Genomic DNA, 8,733 nt, shown 5'->3' on the forward strand with positions numbered 1-8,733 from the left:
GGATTCTTCTGAATTATTTAACCAGTCATAGTTTTATTTGGGCCCGTAAATTAGATAACTGCATTTAAGTATAAAGTTCCTGCCCCCAGAGGAATTCCCCATAATTAGAGGGGATTGAGTCCTGTATTTCATCTACCTTATGAAGGAGTGGGGAGGTGAAGAAAGATATAAAATATTGATTCTTTAAAGCATTTTACACAAAAGTCAATAAAGTTGTAACTTATAGTTTGAAAAGGACCTCAGCTTTCACCACACCACTCAGCCCATGATCATATAGCTAATGACATCAGTAAATTGAGTTTAGTAAGTAAGCAGGGGGCTATTCTCCGGAGCTACTGTTACTATCATGATTACATTTCAGGGTCCTATAAGAATGTTCCAGGATGCATCTGACGGAATGAATTGTACTTTCCAAGCGCTTGGTACAGTGTTCTGCACACTTCGAGTGCTCAATAAATAAGATGGAATGAATGAATGAGCAAACTTTTCCAGTGAGGAACAATCACTGCTGGACAATTTTAACAATCTCAGGTTTGAGGAAAGACAACAATACAGTCAGCAATTTGTTCCAAATGAATGGGGGATTTCCAATTCACTTGCTTGGCTACGTACCTATCCTCTTGTTTTTATCACTTCTGGAGTTTGGTTAGGAGCAGCAGTGGTTTATTGAGAACATACATGGTGCCTAACTCTACCACTGTACTAGGCCCTAGTTCTATGCATTTGATCTCCAAAATGAAGTCTAACTATTCTTCTGTCTCTCTGGAACTATGGAAAAAGGGCCTCAGCTTTCTCTAAATCTGTGGGAGCAATGGGGACAGAATGGATGCCAACTGTTGTATTGTACTCTCTCAAGTGCTTTGCGTAGTGCTCTGCACACAGTAAGTGCTCATTAAATATCACCGATTGAGACAACACGGTGCTAGAATGGAGCATTCTTAGTCATCTGAGCAAGCAGAAGCTGAATAGCAACGGGCCTGGGAGTCACAAGGTCAGGGGTTCTAATCCCGGCTCCACCACCTGTCCGCTGTATGATCTTGGGCAAGTCACTTACTTCTCTGTGCCTCAGTTCCCTCATCTGTAAAATAGGGATTGAGACTGTGAGCCCCATGTGGGACAGGTACTCTGTCCAACCCAATTTGCATGTATCCGCCCCAGAGCTTAGTATAGTGCCTGGCACATTGTAAGTGCTTAAATACCAGTTGTTATTATTATTAGTATTACTTTCAGACCCAAATTTCTTGTTATATAAAACCGTGGAAAAGAGCGGTATGAGTAAATTGGTGCATCACAGAAAGGTCAAGACAGTTGCTCCCATCACAATCTGTGCAAGCATTCTCTCTCTCTCTCTCTCTCACTCTCTCTCACACACATACACACACACACACACACACACAAACATTCATATTCTAGCACAAATGCTCTTCAAATGCTTCAAGATGTTTAGCTGGATTTGGAAACATATTCAGACCCCTACAGCAAGTCTCTCTGATCAAAAATCTGCTAAAAGCTATACATCACTATGAGTGTCTGTGCGGGCAGGAAAGCTGCCATTTGTTCATAAAACAGCTATTCTTTTTAATGGTATTTAAGTGCTTACTTACCCCAGCACTTAATATAAATGGCAGACACACAGTAAGCACTTATATACCATTTTTTAAAAAAAGCCTGTTTTATGAACTAACGGCAACTTTCCCGCCTGCACACAGTGTTCTCTGTCTCTTTTATATGTTCCAGGTTTTCATCCTGTAGGCATGTTTCACATTCCACACCAAACGCTCATGGTGATGTATGGCTTTTAGCACACTGGAGAGCCTCCACAGTTCTGTAATGGCATTTCAAGGTGGCAAGCATTTTATAAAATGTGACACGGAACAGTTAAAAGGGTCAACTCAGAAGAGACAGCCAGCTAATCCAGTGCTGGCCTTGAGCCAGAGTTAATGTCACTCATCTCTTCCTTGCAGTAGGAAACATATTGGCAGAATCTCAACTGGATTTTTCCCTTCAGCACAACAGAAACAGGTTATAGTGAATGATGCCCCATTTTGTGTATTGCTTTCTGTCACTCAGAGTCCTGGGCAACAAGCATCATCCCCAAAGACACTTCTCTGTCGAGCCCTTTCGCATGCATGGGGTTAGGAACTCAGATCCACTTAATACCTTTTCCACCTTCCCTCCTCTCTCAACCAGTAACCCAGAGAACTTTGTGTTCCACTTGACTACTCCATCTACTCCCACTTGTCTGAGCCATCTCAGCCGGCCAGGCTTTCCATGTGAGGTCTCATGAGAGAGACAGGGTTTTTCTGTTTGTCTCTGATTCCCTCTCTCTCCCAGTCCCTCCTGCAATGCCTTGGATTTTCACAGTCCAATTACTAGGTTTAGCAGATGGGAGAGGGTGTATGTGGCTTCCTGTGATATTTTCCTTGTCTACTACCTCCGCTCTTACTGAAAACAATGGGTTGTCTTCTCCCCATGGTATTTCAGGCCTGGGGAAACCATATGCCTAGACTACTTTCAAAAAAATAACGACGTCCTAACTTAGGGCCAGGATCTCCTCTGTCAAAGTGCACTCAGGTTTCACATTTAGTTCTTAGCCAGACAGTCAGCCATAACCTAAATTGAGCATTTACGAGAATGGAGGGGCTGAAGAGAAATGCAAGATTATTAGATGTGGTCCCCACCCTAAGGAGCTCACAAACTAATGGGGAGGGGGGGAATCAGAGCAGAAACAGACACCCAAACCTTAATGTAAATTAAGTACAAATGATAGGGGCATCAAACATGGCAGCTATTAATGCAAATATTTTACATATAAAAGAAACACTTGCCTAAAACTTGCTCCCAAGAATTTATAAATACTTCTACAGACCCAAGCACTTGGAATCAGGGAACTGAATTAAGGGAAGCTTCAGGTGGCATTTTCACATTCCTACCATCAAGTGGTCTCTCACACCCACCAAAGGGTTAGGTTCTAGGTTTTATTGCTTGAACATCCAACGATCCTCCTCTTGGTGCACTACAGTAACTGGACACTGACGTACTCGGCAAGACTCACATCGAAGCTACATTTCAAATCACCAAGTCTGATTTTTTCTATTCAATTTCTGGCTTCCTTCCATTTTCTCCCTGTGCCAATCCCCATTGCAAGACACCAGGAGACACACAAATGTATTCAGGAAATGAATCAACCTCCATACATCACCTTTTAGAGACAATGGCATAGGATTTCACACTAACTGCTATCACATGTTCCCAATCCAAACAGGCCCCTTCTCCTCCCCTCTCCCCAGCACCCTCCACCAGGGGCACAAGTGCGTTCCTGCCTCCATTGCAAGAATTTGGAAAGGCCACCAATACGGTGACCGTAACTCATGATATTGGTATTTGCTTTCCTGGCTCATTCAGGATGGACAAACCAGATGATAAAAATAGAAAACAAAGCCATCATCCCCAAAATATGAGAAGATCCACCCAGAGAGCTGTTTGGGGCAAATAAAAGGAACTCAGAATTCATTTTCCTGCCTCTAATTTCCTCTTCCCACTGACATGCGAGGAGACAGACTCTCCAGCCAACTCACTTGGCCAGCTTCCCTCCAACACTGAGGAGGGGTGATCAGGGCTAACAAAGTGATCTCGGTTTCCCCAGAGTCTACTTACTTAATGATCCAAGCCACTCTGGACAGGTCTCGGGGAGGGAAGGCAGTTCTCAGAACTGATGTTTCAGAGGGGAGAGAGAAGGGCAGACCAGGATCCTTAGGGACGCACCATAAAGATGAATTTATAGTGAGGTTAAAGATGGATTCCCAGCTTCTTAGGACTCCAAGCCTTCGCAAAGATCAGTCCCTGGGAGTACAGCCTGGTTGCCTCTTACAGGAAAAGTTGACATCCAAGAGAGGGCAGCAAAACCCAGAAGCACACACAGCAAATGTACCCCTCCACCCCGTATCACTCATCTTGATGAGAGTCAGGGGCCAGTTCCTATCCATCTAGGGTATTTATTGAACACTTTGTGCAGACCACTACACTAAGTGCTTGGGAGAGTATAATACAACAGAATTAGCAGAAAGGTTCCCTGCTCATAATGAGCTTATAGCATTTTTATCCTTCATGCATATTTATTGAGAGCTGATCGTGTGCAGAGTACTGTCCTAAGCCCTTGGGAGAATATGATATAACAGAGTTGGCAGACACACTCCCTGCCCACAAGGAGCTTACAGTCTCAAGGGGAGACGATAATATAAATTATGAAAATTGTAATTTATATAGCATCGTTTCCGACTAGTGTCTTGGGGGTTGGTCAGAGGGAGATCTCGCCCCCATTTGAGACTGAGGCAGTATTATCCTCTGGTTGCTTCCATCTCTAAGAGATTGGGTAACTGGGGGTTTTACTGCAATTGATCGAGTTTGCCTAGCTCAGCATCTGGAGAACAGGCTTCGTTTTAGCCTCTCAAACTTCTTATGAATTTTTTAGAGAAGCCCGAAGTGCCTGCTGAGTCTGCCACTCAGCGGCGATGGATGAGACAGACAGAATCTAAATTATTAACCAAACTCAGGCAAGTACTACAGGGGAAGAGTTGCTCATGGTCCCTTCAGCCCGTGAACAAATTAAAACTAAAACATGCCAGGCTTCAACTGGGATCCACAACTCCATGTGGGAGTGACCTAGAGTGGGAGGACTGTCACCGAGAATAGTTTTTCTGGTTTCTCCCTGGGCCGGGCATTTTGTCCATCTCATGAGATCAGAAGCAGGGATTATTCTCTTCATTTCAAGATGGAAAACTGGAGCTCAGAAAGGTTATCATTTGGCCCACTGAGAAAACCTGTGACAGGTTAAGAGACTGGAATTCTGATCTCCTAATGTCAAGTCCTGTTTTCTATCTTGGTTCTATGCTGGCTTCCCATTCTCATCCTGGGATGGGTCACCTCCCTGAGTCCAGGGAATCTAAGAAGCTCTAAGCTCAACTGCTGGCCTAGTGACCAAGAGGAGAAAGAAATGACACAGACCTCAGAGGAACCATGAATTCCATGTCCAGGGAGAGATTTTATGCATTGATTATTCTTCATTCTGATCTACACCTATTGGCTTTTCAAGAGAATGCTTAGCTCACTACTCAATCTCATTTGTGCCATTTGAAATTTGACTTGGAGTTGGCTCAGCTATTCTTTAAACGAATAGTGGCAGGTGCCGGAAGCTGCCTTTGTTCAGCTGAAGCATTCTTGTTCCAGAAAGGAGTTCTAGTCCCTCTGCAGCTGGGGAGGGAGAGGGGTTGTCAAGCCCACAATAAAACAGTGGTGTGTAGGAAAGTAAACTCCTAGGCTAGAGAAAATGGGGGTGGAAAGCCACTCTGCCCTGGCCAATGCCAAATGACTGTTCAGAAGCCCTAGTTTGGGTCTACAGGAGCAGTTTCTGAGGAATCTTGCCTTACCTCTTATCCTCTGCCTCTCAACCCCTGGCTCAGAAAGTTAACAGTCCAGAGATCACAATCTTTCAGTGGCATTTACTGAGCATTTACTGTGCGCAGAGCAGTGTACTAAGCATTTGGGAAGAGTTCAATACAATGGAATTGATAGATTTGATTCCTGCTCTCGAGGACCTGTTTAGAGGCCAAAAGAATCTGCTCAGGAGTCACTTCCATTCATAAATTACCTCCACTGCTCATAATACTATTAGTTCTATTCATTGAGCACCCACTGAGGAAAGTACAACAGAAGCATGAGCTATATTCCCTTTCCACAAGGAGTTTCTTCCGTAAAGTGGGGATTAAATATCAATTATCACCACCTTAGACTGTGCTCCCCATGTGGGACAGGAACTGTGCTTGATCTGATTGTATATGCCACAATGCTGGACACATTGTAAGCACTTAAATATCACAATTATTGTTATTATGGGGGGGATGAACATAAAAATCACTTGACCAGTATTTTCTGCCTAGGAGGTAGAGAAAGAGCCAGTATCATAAGGAGCCAAATCTGTGAAATCCCTTGGAAGGAGTAGACCATCTTTTTTTTAATGATGAAAAATGTCACCAGTTGCTAATTCTCTAGAGATCCATATTAATCATAACCACCTCACCTAATTCAACTTTTCTTCATAAAGCACTTCTTCAAAGTGCTTTCAAACCTGGCACTTTGTCAATCTTGTGAGCTTGAAAGGAGCATGGATTATTCTCTTCATTTTAAGTCGGGAAAACTGGAGCTCAGACAGGTTACTCTCTAGCCCACCGAGAAAACCTGTGGCAGATAAGGGACTGGAATTCTGATTTACTAATGTCCCGTCCTGTTTTCTATGTCGGGTCTATTCTGCCTCCTATTCTCATCTCCCTGAGTCCAGGAGATTCAGGAAGCCCAGCTGTTTGCCTAGGTCAGTGACCCAGAGAGCTTGAACCCTGAAGCTCTCAAGGATGCAGATTTCTCACACAATCAGTAAAGGGTAAAGCCTAGGCTATCCCTTCCCCCTCTCCACCCCCCGAAGGAAACACAGACTTTCTCAGAAGTCCAAGTGTATGATGGTAGAGCTTCAGTGTAGACAGTAAGGGAGGTCAAGTCATTTTAGCTGATCAGTATCCAAGGACAGAGACTGCTTGATGTATGTTCTCTATAACTTAGAAACTCAGCCAACTTCAAACACCACCCCCCCAGCTTCCTGGGTTCATATGGAACCAAATTCCAAGTCCTGAGTTTAGCAGGTGGTACAAATAGTCTGAATTATTACTCTCTTCCAAACCCACTTTATAATGGAACAGATGAACTACCCTTTTACAGGGAACATTAAGATTGACTGACTGGAGAAAAAAGCATCGATCAAAGTGAAGCAGAAATCAATATTTACCTAGAGAGATGATCCCTCTTGGTGTTACAAAAAGCACAAAGTCAATATGTGCATTGTTACCATACCTTACCACCCATTAGACTAAACCTCAAATACAGAGGGAGCTCTCAGAAAGACATTTCATTTTTTGTTGAACAACTTTTTTCCATCTTGCATGTAAAAGCTGAGATGAGAAAAAGTTACTAACTCTGAATATGAAATTTGCATACACGTGCACACACATTTAACTGTTCAGGTAAGCACACACAGAGCAAAGCAGTTTGGCTGAGTGGACAGAGCACAGGTCTGGGAATCGGAGGGCCTGGGTTCTAGTCCCAGCTTGGTTACTTGCCTGCTGTGTGATCTTGGGCAAGTTACTTAACTTCTCTGTGGCTCAGCTTCCTCAACTGTAAACCGGGAATGCAATACCTGTTCTTCCTCCTACTTGGACTGTGAGCCCCATATGGGACGGGGGCTGTGTCTTACTTGATTAGCTTGTAGCTACCCCAGTCCTTGAGGCATAGTAAGTGGTTTAAAAATGCAATAAAAATAATAATACCATCACAAATTAGGAGTAAGAATTAATCTCTGTCCTCCCTTCCACCACAGCACTTAACTATAAGACTAATAGATCCCTCTTGGTATGCCTAGTTTTCCATTTTGGCCTCTTTCACATCTATACAATATATTATGATGGGAATATCCATAGAAATTATTTTTCTCAATGCAAATGAAACCAAACACACATTATGTGTCAAAAGTGATGGACTAGCTATACACATAATATTCTCCCTCACTCCTCTGGGGAGGCAAACGTCAGAAACTCAGTATATTTTAAGTGCCCAAGTGACTTTTCCTCAATCTGGTACTGTTTCCTGCAGACAGCAACAAAGTTGCCTCTAGAAGGGATAAAACAGTCTCGGATAAACTCGAATCTCCAGAATGCTTTAGACTTATCTGAGGTGACTCATAAGCACTTGGGAACTATGCAATTACCTTAATAATAATGGTACCTGTTAAGCCCATACTATGTGCCCAGTACTGTTCTAAGCACAAGGGTAAATACAGGTAATCAGGTTGTCCCATAGTCAAAAATCAGGTTGTCCCATGTAGGGTTCATAGTCTTAATCCCCATTTTATGGATGAGGTAACTGAGTCACAGAGAAATTAAGTGATTTGCCCGAAGTCACAAAGCTGACAAGTGGCAGAGCAGGGATTAGAACCCATGACCTTCGACTCCCAAGCCCATGCTCTTTCCACTAAGCCAAGCTGCTTGTTTTTGCTGTTCTACTGCCATCACTCACTGTCCTATGTCCTTCTCGGGAAGAGAATGATGTCTGTCTATTAATGAACAAATCACAGAGGAATGAAAAGACCCAGTTCAAGGACCAGTGGCTGATGAATGGCTGAGGATTTTTACATTATTATTTCTGGACTGAAAACCCCCTTAACTTTGACTTCCCTAGGAATCTTATGTCCAAAGTCCAAAACACCTACCAAGTCCTAGAGGGAGTGCACATGAATTACCATTTTCCAGAACCAGTTAGCTTTCTGTGTTTCAAGTTATAATTCACCTATTTGTTAACTCTTCTTTCAACCAGACTCTTTCATATCAGATGGAGTTCAAGAGATTCAGTTAGACTACCCAGTCTGAGAAAGCATGAAGTCCTTATGGTTGTTGTAAGTGGCACATGTATAAATAATGCCAGGCAGGGCAAGATCAAAAAGAGCTGCTTACCTTGAGCATTCCCATAGTGCCCTTAATGGCCAAAGGAACACTTGATACAATAATCATTTTCAGGGAAAACTTTCCCTCTTCTCTCCCACCTTGAAGATCCTGGGATCGAGAGATAAAGAAGGCATGGGGGCACCTAGTGCCTGTGGAAGGAGATCCCCATCAAGATTTTCCTGGAGGGAAAAAG

This window comes from Ornithorhynchus anatinus, chromosome 8 (assembly GCF_004115215.2).
Source record: "Ornithorhynchus anatinus isolate Pmale09 chromosome 8, mOrnAna1.pri.v4, whole genome shotgun sequence".
NCBI lineage: Eukaryota > Metazoa > Chordata > Mammalia > Monotremata > Ornithorhynchidae > Ornithorhynchus > Ornithorhynchus anatinus.